The sequence below is a fragment of the Podarcis vaucheri genome, assembly GCF_965113315.1.
Source record: "Podarcis vaucheri genome assembly, chromosome: 13".
Classification (NCBI taxonomy): Eukaryota; Metazoa; Chordata; class Lepidosauria; order Squamata; family Lacertidae; genus Podarcis; species Podarcis vaucheri.
Window position 1 is genome coordinate 10,443,734 of NC_138751.1, and position 13,166 is coordinate 10,456,899.

Genomic DNA, 13,166 nt, shown 5'->3' on the forward strand with positions numbered 1-13,166 from the left:
TACATGGACTTGCTTGCTGGTATCACTTTCTGGGTCCCTGCTCTGGATAAGTGTAGAGTTTGGTTCTTAACTTTTTTGTCTGCCAAAGATTTTCCTAAGGCAATGCGTACAGATTTTTCCTCAGGTTCTATACCCAAAGCCTTTTTCACAAATGAGTAATGCTGTAAAGCAATGGAGGTTTAGGTTCAAAGTTTTCTTCTCCTAGGTGGGCTCCCTTCTTAGGTTTATGAGACCCATCTACCCCTCATTTCCCTCTACAGCACCTGCAGTAGCCACTTTTTTAAGCATTGGGCCCACTTTTGTTCTCATTTGCTATATCCTGTCTTTGCATGCAGAGAAATCCCCCAACTTACTGAAGATTTGAGGCCATTGGCTGCCCTCACCTAATTTAGGCAGTCAGTTGAATCTGTTTTGTGGAATGTGGCTGCTGTTGCATGCTGATAACGTCTAGGAGCCACAGGTGAGAACTGAGTGCAGGGTGGGGATCAGAGGTAGATAAACTACCCCAGAAGGAGCACGACTTGTTCCCCGCTAGAGTTACTACCCCTCCCTAACACTCCATACACCCCTGTCATGTATTAATGTATATTTAAAGCAAATGGAATCTTAATAGCAAAACTCTCAGCCTTTTCATTTAGAAATGGTTAATTTCAGTGGTTCAATGTTGTACATCTTCGAGTGAAGATAAATTGCCGTCCAGTCACTCTTCCCTGTGAGAACTCTGCTGGGAAAAATGACCTGGCAAGATAGCAGAGTAGCGGCAACGGTCCTGCTTTCGTGTGAGAATAGGGATAAATCAGGTCCAGAGACAGTCCGTTCTAATCTCTAGTAGCTTTATTTACAGAGCAATAAATTTCCATCAGACACCATCAGAGCATTCCGGCATCTTTGTGCTTTCCAAAAGCACTCTCACAGCAGCCTCTAAGTTGAGCTGCTTCTCTGTCCGTTGCAGAGACAGATCTGAAGAGCGTCAGAACAACATCCTGTGACGCACTTCTCTGCATGGAGCTCCTCCCAGCTCCTCCCAGATCCAGATACAGGACACCAGTGAGTTTTAACCCTGTCAGTTCCAAACTCCACACCCCCTCTTGTCCTGCATCTGGAGACAACAGTCAACAATGCTTTCCCCATACACAGACCCTCACAGAACTCCTCGTGCTTCTGGAAGGTTAATGGTTTTGTGAAACCATCAGCGAGGTTCTTTGTTGAGGGACAGTATTTCAGAGCAACTAGCCCCTCATGAACGCTCTGACATACATTCCGGAAACGTATGTCCAAATGTTTGGTCCTCGCCTTGAATTGCCCCGTCTCAGCCAATTTGAGGCAAGGTTGATTGTCTTCATGCACCACAATGGGCAGACAATTCTCTCCACAGATTTCCTTGACCAAACACAAATAGAACTCCAGCTCTCTGCAAGCATCTGATAGCGCACTGAACTCCGCTTCAGTAGATGAAAGCGCTATGAGACTTTGCTTCCGGGACCTCCACCCAACTACTGAGTCCCCAAACCTTACCACTAGGCCTGACACTGATTTGCGGTCTTCAGAGTTAGCCCAATCCGAGTCCACAAAGCAAGTCAGCTTCACTTCTCCTTGCGCTGGCAACCTAAGACAAAAGTCTTTGGTTTCCTGCAAATACCTCAGAACTCTCTTGATGCCATTCCAGGCTTGCACACTGGGGTTTGATGCTTCTCTGCTGAGCAGATTGACAGCAAACGCAATGTCTGGTCTGCTCCACTGAGACAAGTACAACAAACTCCCTAGGGCTGACTGAAACACTTCAGTATTTTCGAACGCAGCGCGTTCTACTTGCTGAAATTCCTTTACGTATCCATCCTCCATGGGTGACCTGGCACCTGCACAATCAGACATCCTGAACTTTCCAAGCAACTGTTCAATCTTACCTTTCTGGCAAAGCAAAAAGCTACCATCCTCAGTCTTCGCTATCTGAACACCTAGGTAGGTTTTGACATCCCCAAGCTGCTTCAGCTTGAACCGCTTTCCAAGCTCCCTAGCAAACTTCTTCACCTGCTCACTAGTCTGTGACATCATTAAGATATCATCAACAAAGACAAGAATCACTTCCTGTGTCTCTCCTGACCCCTTCAGGTACAGGCAAGTGTCTGCAACAGACCTCTTAAAACCTAGCTCTTCTAAGGCTTCATGTAGGCACATATTCCAATTCCTGGCAGATTGGCGTAATCCATAGATGGATTTGTGCAACCGCCACACGACTCCTTGCTCACTGACTTCAAACCCTGGAGGAGGAAGCATGTACAACTCCTCCTGGAGATCTGAATTCAGGTAGGCGACATCTACATCAAAATGGTTCACCTTCCAACCTCTCTGTGCTGCTATCGCCAAAAGCATTCTCAAAGTCTCCGCTCTTGAGGTCGGCGAATAGACCTCTGTGAAGTGGACACCCTTTTTCTGTGTGAATCCACGTGCCACTAATCTCGCTTTGTACTGTGGTTCTCCCGTTTCTGTGGGTTTCAAGCGGTAAATCCACCTACAACTAACAGCCCGCTGGTTTGCCGGCAGCTGAGTGAGAGAGAACACACCAAGAGACTCCATTGAGTTCATCTCCTTCTGCATCGCCTCACGCCATTTGCTAGCTTCTTCCTGAGGCAACTTCTGAACATCCTCAAAGGATTCAGGCTCACACTTAGCCACACCAACCCAAACACTAGTGGCTTCATACCTTTCAGGAGGCTTACCCTTGGTTGACCTAGCTGACCTCCTCAGCGTGAATTCTGGACCTGCGCCTGATTCACCTGGATCAGCCCTACCATCTCCTGTGTCAGAAACCTCCCCCTCTGACCTGCTGCGCCGTTTTGGGCGTACAGCTGGTTCTGCTGGTGAGGATGGCTCACTCCTCGGCTCAGACTTGACAGAGACCTGTGGAGGGGTCTTGGGACTCCCTTTTGGAGAGGTTTGGGGCCTCTGCCTTGGAGATCCCTGCTCTGGACTCTGTGCCTCAGCAGCAGGTTCAGCCTCGTCCTCCTCCTCCTCATCACCTGAGTCTAACAGAACATCTGGGTTTCCGTGAAGACGTTTCCACCCACTCTGCTCGCAAAACTCAGCACTGCCGCTAATAAGCAGCTTAGACTGGTTGCCAGTAGGGTATGCGAAACGCCACGCCTCTGAACCCGGCTCATAGCCTACAAAGATCATCTTCCTAGACCTTGGCTCACCCTTTCTGCGCATGGCCTTTGGAACCAGAACCCAAGCCTGCAAACCGAAAACGTGCAGAAAGTCCACCTTCGGTTTCTTTCCATGAAGCAGAAAGTACGGTGTGTCTCCTACACTTGAATTGAACACCCTGTTCTGCACAAAGCATGCTGTCTTATAACTTTCAGCCCAAAAGCGCTGTGGCAATCCCGAGTCTGCCATCATAGCATTCGCTGATTCCTGTAAAGTGCGAAACTTCCTCTCCGCCACCCCGTTCTGTTGCGGAGAGTAGGGGGCAGTCAAACGATGACTGATACCTTTCTGCCTGAAAAACGATTGCAGCGCAGAACCTGTGAATTCCCCCCCCCCCCGCGATCAGATTGAAAGGAAATCACCCTGGTAGAGAAACACAGCTCTACCGCTGTGATCCAATCCCTGATCAGTGCAGCTGCTTCTGATTTGCATCTAAGCGTAAACAGCCAGGTGTGTTTCGAAAAATCATCAATCAGAATCCATTTAGACCCAGCTAAAGAAGGTGTTTGCATGGGCCCTGACAAATCTGCATGGACCAGTTCAAAGGGTTTGCTGGTCCTTCTCTCTGACCTGGGGTATGTGCATGTTGTGACCTTTGATTGCTTATAGGCTTGACAATCTAGGAATTTGTCACATGCCTTGAACCTACACCCAATTGTGTTCTCTGCGCCTTTACGCACATACGACCACGCTGCGTGCCCAAATTTTCTGTGCCACAGATGAATACAATAATTGTGTGGTGGGACATTAGCACACTGCACTTGGGCATCATCAATGGACTCCCCACTAGCCACATTTTCCACCAGCCCCATTTTCCCACCAGCCCCATTTTCAATGGGCAGCTCCACCAGAAAGAGCCTGTCTTTCCTCCCAACACTGTAGATCTTCTTCCCATCCCTGTAAAAAAAGCACAAATTGTTAGAGAACAGGACATCAATTCCAATAGCCAATAATGCTGACACACTCAAAAGAGAATGCGCAAGTTCTGGGACAAAATAGGCTGGCACTTCACAACCTAGAAAAGAGCAAAACAAAGACCCAGATTCAGTCAGTGGTCTTTTTGACCCATCTGCTAAAATAACAGAGCGTGCAGTTTTAACTGTCTTGCAGTTCCTCAGGAGCTCTCTGGAGTTAACGAGGCAATGTGACGCTCCACTGTCGACAACAAAAGAAAAACTGTTGCTTTGGCTGTTTTCCAAAGATGCCATGGCGTCGGTTGCACCCCCACTGTCAGTGTCCTTCCTGGTTGCCATGGCCACAGCCTTCCCCCGACTAGGGCTTTCGCTGCTTCCCAGACAGACCAATGCAGCTGTGAGGTGATAAGATGCCTTGTCTTCCTCCTGGCCTGCAGCTTTCCCACACCTCTGCTGAGCACCGGCTCTGGGAACCTGCTTTGTTGACATTCCATGCCGGCCGGTGTCCTTGGCAGCCTGGGCTTCTAGCGGATGCTTCCCAGCGCTGTTGGACGTCGCCTCAAAGCACAAACAACTCTTGGAGACTTTGGCTTTCGCAGAGCTCTTGGATCGGCGTGCACCCCCACTCTTGGGTGCTCTGCTGCCTAAGGAACAGCCTGCAACTGCGTTCCTCTTCCCAGCTCTCAGCCGCTCTCCAGCACACAGTCCATCATACAGATGTGGTGAAGCATGGACACAGCTTCCCAAAACAGCTCCAGCCCCCTCTGATCTTAGGGCATTCTCTGGGCAACTCTCAGCCCCCTCTGGTGTGGCTCCCACTGAGGCTTGACATGCCATCTTCAGTGCCTGCCACGCGACCCAGGACTTCCTCCCTTGGAGCTTTGGCAACAGCCAAGTATCAACGCTGGCCCTTAAAATGGCTAGCACCCTTTGCTCTCTCTCCAGAGCAGCCACGTCTGCTTCAGAAGCTTTTGCAGACCTCTCACTGGGCTGGGCAAAGACTGGATCTGCCTGGGTGCAGTCCCACAGCTTCCTCTCTGCCAGCCAGTAGTACATGCGTGTACTCCAGGCTTCCCAATTGGCTCCATTGAGCCTTTTGAAGGGGATATTTAAGCTTTCATGGCCCTGCTGTGCCTGAGCAGCAGCCATCTCCTCCCCCTGGGGCTTCAAGCATACTCACAAGTTTGCCAGCAAGCTGGTCCTCCGAAGCAGCCGTCTCTCTTGGCTCTTGGCTCCGATCACCAGCATTCCTCACTGCCCTTCCTGGCAGGAGATCACAGCAACTCAAAGCTGGCAGCCTTCCTCCCTTCTCACACTTATCAGGAGACGTGGATCATCCATAACCTCTTCGAGTGAAGATAAATTGCCGTCCAGTCACTCTTCCCTGTGAGAACTCTGCTGGGAAAAATGACCTGGCAAGATAGCAAAGTAGCGGCAACGGTCCTGCTTTCGTGTGAGAATAGGGATAAATCAGGTCCAGAGACAGTCCGTTCTAATCTCTAGTAGCTTTATTTACAGAGCAATAAATTTCCATCAGACACCATCAGAGCATTCCGGCATCTTTGTGCTTTCCAAAAGCACTCTCACAGCAGCCTCTAAGTTGAGCTGCTTCTCTGTCCGTTGCAGAGACAGATCTGAAGAGCGTCAGAACAACATCCTGTGACGCACTTCTCTGCATGGAGCTCCTCCCAGCTCCTCCCAGATCCAGATACAGGACACCAGTGAGTTTTAACCCTGTCAGTTCCAAACTCCACAGTACATGTACTGTATGAATGATTGTTAATAAAAAGTCTCTTATCAATTACTTCGTGTAATCTGCAAATTCATCTTGAAGACAACACAGGGTACAAGAAACAAAAAACATTGTGAAATAGTTAAGGGCTCTACATTCTTTATCTCTCACCTACATGGCAGCTGAGGAACAGAAGAAGGAGAAGTTTAAAACAGCCATTTCCCTTTTTTAAAAAAAATAGTTTTAACAAAGAAAAGTAGCAGAGATATGCAACCATACCTGGAGGAAAACACACTGGATATTACTAACACTAATAGGACAAGCCTTTTTTCTGAATTATACTTCTAACCTGTTTGAAAGAGCGTTGGCAGAGAATATCTCAAATAAGCCAAATGGCTTCAGAGAATACAGATGTGTTGTTTCTAAAGTTGATTCTAAAGTCTAATTATGCTATTTCTATTATAATAATTTTTATTAATTTTAAATTACCATTCAATAATAGCCTCATTAAAACAATACCAAATTGTAATACTAATACTAATCATTTAAATACCGAATCAGATAATTTAGGTGCCCCCCCACATGCTAGATGATTTCCTTTATTTCTGCATTCCAAAATCTTATTAATTTCTATTATATTCCGGTGAAAATAATAATCCCTTATACAACAACTGCAATATTAATAACTTCTATTTGTGTTGATTTATAGAACTACACATGAGGCACTCAAACTATAACCTTGTTCTTCCAGTGTGTGGCAGTTATTCTGTCTGTCGTGTCTCTTCCAATCCTTGTAAAATGTTATGCTTATTGTGACGGAAAAGTTGGTTCCACAAGTATTTCTTTTTACTTTTTTCTCCTGCCAGCAAATGCTTAAAGAACAGCAGCCTCTTATTGGCTGTGGTTCCAGGAGGGAGAGTTTAAAAGGAATACATTTTGAGGGAGATGGAGTTAGACTGTGGTTAAGAGGGGGGTTGAGTTGAGGTGGTTGAGGAGGGAGGCTGGAGAGATTGTGAGTTAGGGAGATAGGATAGGAGTGTGGAGGAGGGAGAGTTGGTTCTGGAATAAAACATCCACTCTGAGTGTACAGTGAAGACTGAGTGTATTGTCCTGGAGGAGTAAAAGGACCGGATCTTGCTGGGAGACTGAGGGTGAGGCAGGAGAAGGAGGAGCTGAAATAGATGAGTCTGCTTAGGTCTCAAACTAATCTGGAGGGGAGAGACTCTTCTGAGGAAAGAAGAGACTTCCAAATCCCAGTGAAGGAAGGGGGGGTGAGCCCTTAAGACTATTACTGAAAGTACCTCAGGAGTTGCATTTGTTAAAGGGGTGGGTAAATGAAGGAAAGTACCGCCTTAGAAAGGAAACAAACTATAAAGTGAATTGAAGTGAAGTAGTGTATTCTTATTGAAGTAACCTAAGTTTCTCCACTTGTATTATACTACCTTGTTCTAAAAATAAATCTTTATTGTTTATTTAAAGAACACCTGCTTGAAACTCAACTTCTTAGTTATCCCCCTCACAAAGATCCCCCTCCCCAGGATATTCTGGGATAATTAGTTTTGTTTTTAAGCCTTCGGGTCAAAGGTTGTTCGGTGAGGTGGGGGCAATACCTTGTTCTAAAAATAAATCTTTATTGTTTATTTAAAGAACACCTGCTCGAGACTCCAACTTCTTTTTCTTTTTTTAATATAATTTTTATTAACAAACCAATCAAATCACATTAATTCCAAATTACAGAGCCAAATTTTGAATTTTTTGTTGGGGGTACCCATGCTTCGAGCTCAGAAAGGGATCCAAACATCTCTATTGCTGCTGCTTTAATATTCACAGTTCTGTCCAATCTTCTCTTTATTGTTTTCCTCATCTTCTTGGTATCATATAATCCTTTCTTTGTGACCTCTGATAGTCTCCACAAGCGGGTTAAAAACAAACGTTGTTATTGTCCTGTGTAGATTTTCCATTCCTCCAAGAGCCATATTCAAATAGACAGACGCCATTTCATCACTCTGTACAAAACATTCTTAAAGTCTGCCCATTAATCCTCGCAGGCCTGTCACTCTCTCCTCAATCTTCTTAGGGAGTTCTGCAAGGTCAAGCTCACAGTCCAATATGATAACCAAGCCATGGTCTCCTCCACCTCGATCGTAAATCCTGCAACCAGGCCTGCTTCCTAGCGAGTCTCTTTTTATAACTGCGTCATTCCAAAGGCCTTTCATTCCTTTCCAGATATTCCACAAACCATGTCTTTGATTAGTAATTCATTTCCACACAGTTCTTAATCATCCCGCTTATAATCAGTAGTTGCAACGATTCTTCTGGGGGGGGGTTGTTAGGTAATCACATAAGATAAAAAAAGAAAAGTTTCCTCCCCCCATTCCGTCCCGTTCCGACATACCGACCCTTTGATGTGTCTTCTTTTTGATATATTTTCCTGTTGAATCCAGCTCGTCGCTCGACTTCTCAGAGGTCACTTCACATAGCAGTGTCAACTCCCATTCTTCACTCGAAACATGTGCATTTGCTGCTCTCTAATTGTTTATTTCGAGCTGCTGCAACCAGGCGCGCTATCAGAGACAGCGTCCGGGAAAGCTGAGAACCCACACAAGGGCTAGGTGCCTAGTGCCCTCATGTCGGAAATCAAGCCTTTATCAGGAGAAACTGGCAACTCTCCCAGGCACCCGGCTTGGTCTCCTGTTGACCTCCCTGTCTGCTTTCCTGGCAAGATCCAGGCAGAGGTCGCGATAGGCGATCCTTCTCAGCGTGAGAAGAACACACCCCTCTTTCCTGCCCCCCCCCGGGCAGGGGAAAGAGATAGACAGAAACGTATTTACATGCCTTTATTTCTGTCTTTGCAGCGTTACAGAAAACATGACTGCTCTCTTCAAACTCCAGCAGTCGAGACAGAACAAACACTTCCTGTCCAGCTCATATTACACTCTGAGCTAATTCCGGTGCCCTCTGCACTGTGAATTGACTGTCCCTCTGTTTCCCACGGAACAGTCCCAACATTCCCATTATGTTTTGTTTTCCAGCTACCAGCAGCTCGCTGCTGCATTGCTTCAATATCGTAACATATTGCATATCGTAACATATCATACGTATCATAACATATCGTAACATATCATAACATATCATATCGCGCCCATATTAATCAATGTGCGCTGTGAGCAAAGCATGATCCAGAGAAGAAAACAAACAGTTGTTATACATATAACACTCCCCTGTTGTTTCAGTTCCACCCTTGGAACTACCCACCACTGCTTTCCCCAGTGTACCTCTCTGGTTGTCTGACTTCCAAGGAATGAGTGCATCTGCATTATCTTGGCTAGGGAATGTAGCGTTACGCTTAGCAACTCTCTGTTGTGTCTTTGTCTCTGACTTAGACACACCTTTAACCTGTCTTGAGTTGTCAACAATAGTAACACATGCTACAGCTGAGTTAACAAACTCTTTGGAATACCTCTTGGGTCGTACACCCTTTGTAACTCTCTCAGACCTACGTATGAGGTGCTGATCCTCTCTGCTCACTGGTTCAGTCTCAGGACTCTTTGCAGAACCAGTTCCAATAGTAAACAGTGGTTCATCCTTCATCTGTGAAGGTGTAGCCAGGCCGCTATCAGAGCCAGCATCCAGGAGAGCCGAGAACCCACACAAGGGCTATGCGCCTAGTGCCCTCATGTCGGAAATCAAGCCTTTATCAGGAGAAACTGGCAACTCTCCCAGGCACCCGGCTTGGTCTCCTGTTGACCTCCCTGTCTGCTTTCCTGGCAAGATCCAGGCAGAGGTCGCGATAGGCGATCCTTCTCAGCGTGAGAAGAACACACCCCTCTTTCCTGCCCCCCCCCCGGGCAGGGGAAAGAGATAGACAGAAACGTATTTACATGCCTTTATTTCTGTCTTTGCAGCGTTACAGAAAACATGACTGCTCTCTTCAAACTCCAGCAGTCGAGAGAGAACAAACACTTCCTGTCCAGCTCATATTACACTCTGAGCTAATTCCGGTGCCCTCTGCACTGTGAATTGACTGTCCCTCTGTTTCCCACGGAACAGTCCCAACATTCCCATTATGTTTTGTTTTCAAGCTACCAGCAGCTCGCGGCTGCATTGCTTCAATATCGTAACACCTCACCCCCTGCATCTTTCGAACTCGGGGGTGATTTATCGGCACCACAGGTGAAGACAGTGTCCCCCCATTCCCTGGGGTAACAAGGGAGGCTGCATACTCCCATATCAGCCTCTTAATTTCCTCGTGTGAGCCGGAGAGATGGTATTGCCGGCCATCTTCCAATGCGCCCCTAGCGCGCGCCCCGAGACTCCAACTTCTTGGTTATCCCCCTCACAAAGATCCCCCTGGTATAGTGAGGTTTTGTTTTTAAGCCTACGGGTCAAAGGTTGTTCGGTGAGGTGGGGGTAATATATTTCAGAGAGAGCGGACACATGGGCTTGAGTGGTAACTGAGGTGCAGAGGCCTGCAGAGATCCTGCAGGGTGCTCAACTACATGCAGTTTCTCCACAAATAAGTTGTTTGCAAAAGAGAACCCTGTGGAATTGGACCCCTTCCCCAATCCTGAGTTTGGAGAAGTTTCAACTTCATATCCTCCCACTCTGCTTCCAGCCATATATTTAATTAGAGTTTTTGACACTAATTAGACATTAGGCCAGCTCTTGAACTGCTTCAGAATGGATCTCAGATCATGCCAGAGGTCCCTGGCTTCATCAAGTGTGGCCTGGACTGTTTGGGGGGCCCTGGATTGCTTTTCACCCCTGTTTCCAACTTCACTCCATATCCATGCCAGCTCCCTGACCTTTTGTGGACCTCATCTTGCACAATAGCTACCTGTATGGATATCTGGTTTCACATGTAATGAGAACCAAAGACTGACAAAGAATACCGATCTAGTAAGTGATTGCCAACTGTGTGAACTGGGTTCATTCAATAAAAAGAATATGTTACTAAACTATGGTCCTTCCCTTGTTTGCTCATGGAAATCTGCTGTATTCACATGTGGATACAATAACATGGCACCCTCTCTCATTGATTTTGCTTTTGGAATAATGACCACTTTTCCCTTGAAACTCTTTAGCAGCTGCACAGGAAGGACAAAATTTCAAAAAAGAAACTTCAGATTTTGGGTAATGGGAATCTAAACAGAGTTCTACTGTGCTAAGAAGATTGGCTAAGAAGTGGAAAGAAACAATGTATGCAAATAAAGCTGTCACCAGGGTTTTTCAGAGATTTTTGTGTTTGTCTTGGAAGGCTAATGCAGAACAAAATGAAGTAAGACTAGGAGACTCCAAGAACAGAAGAAGATGAAGCTTGTGAGGGCTGGAAGTTCTTGCTGACCTTGGTCTATTTGGATTTGAAATTGCTTCATTTTAAAGCTTTGTCCTCAGTAGTGAACACATCCTGATGCTATTTAGCAGGAGGTGTTTTACTATTTTCATTCGGTTTTAGATTTACTTGTTCAAACTGTTCTTATTTTCCATATGCCTTAGTGCACTACCACTCAAACAAGTGCATACATTTGGCTTTGCCAATCTGGAAGTTCTTATATGTATAATTTTTATAACGAGTTTGCCCCTGCGGCGCATTAGAGGTGAAAACCATCTCTTATGCCCTGCTACGATGCTGTTTTTACAGGGATATACGCTCAGTTTTTATCACCCCTGTTATACAGAAAATTCCAAGTGGGCCCCAACCTCAATGTTTAAAATCTCTGATAGAGGACAAGGATCCAGAGATCATGTTAAAGGTGGCCAAATTTTGCGCGGTTGCCATAAAACCTAGGGAACAAGCTGTGTATTATAAAGACTAAGGCCTTAGAAGCAAATTATAGATAATATTGTAGAGATTAAGACTTAAACTATATTTTAACTGCTGTCATAACTGTATTGTTTATTGTTATATTGATTGTTAATTTAAACTTAATTTTATTGTGTTTCTGATTTGTTTAATACGGTATGTGACTCTGGTCTGGGACCATAATAAATTCAATTCTATCCTATTGAAAAATTTCAACATGGAATGCAATAAAAATCAACCTAGTCTACAGAACAAGGTGAATAAAAAGAAAAAACCCAAAAATAAGGAGAGAAAGAGAAAGAAGATGGGCCCTTTATCATATTTATATCATATATATCTACTCATTTATTCACACACAGAGAAGTAGACCTTCCAATCTCCCCCCTGAGACCCTACTTCTTCTCCCAGTCTCTCCCCCTGGGAGACACTTTCTGCCATGCCTTTCATCCAGGGACCCTCTTGCTTCCTTCCCCACCTCCCAAGCATTTTTTAAAAAAGAAAGCTATATTTTTATTAAAATTTCTTGGTTTAATAAACTATGTGCAATGTCTCTTTTTTCAAGTTACATTTTCTACAGATCAGTTTCATTTGTTGAGACGTTAGGACTACATTAGGAAGAAAGGGGGGATGGTGGGTTCGAGAAAAAAGGGGATCACAGCTGCAGATGATTAAGTAAAAGAAAAGAACAAGGGAAAATTGGATAAAATTAAGGAGGAGGATGTGCTGAAATTAATTTTGAAATTGGGATGCGGAAAGGGGTGGTACGGGGAAGTCGGGGAAGTAGGGTTTAAGAAAAAAGGATTTTGAAATTATACATGTTTGTTTATGTCTTTGTTTGTTTGTATTGTGTTTTGTTTGTGTTTATATAAATGTTGAAAAACCAATAAAAATTTATAAAAAAAGAAAGAAAGGGGTGGATGCTGAGTAGAGTGGGGTCGGGTGGCAATGCTTCTATTCTGCTTAGTGTATGTGTGGGGTTTTGTGTCAGCATCACTTGTGTGGGTTCTCTTTACTATTCGCTTGTATTCCGTTGGTGGTGAAAGAGGTTGGGGGTGGCTAAGGGTGTGGCTGGTTGTCTTTGACTGGATATAGTGAAATTTATTTTCATGTGTGAGTGGTGTGTGTGTGTGTGTGTGTGTTTGGATCAGGTTAGCCAGACTGATTCATATGCTGTTGGCAGGTTCTTGTTGTTGCCTTGTTGGGCTATATGATCAAGGTTAACCATACAGGAGTGAAGGCATCATCTTCTGTTTGTCCCCTTGTCAGTTTCAGTTTATTGGTTGGTTTTCCCGTAAGGCTGTTCCCCATACTATTTGATACCATTGATCTACGCTTACTCCTGAGAAGTTTTTCCAGTGTCAGGCTATGATGCTTCTGGCTACTGAGAGTAGGTGGGTTATAAGCTCTTTGTGTTGTGAGTGGGCATTATTGTCTTGGAAGATGTTTAGTCGGGCCAGTTCTGTAATGACTTCTAATATTGCTTAGTTATTTTGCATATTTCTTGTATGATCGA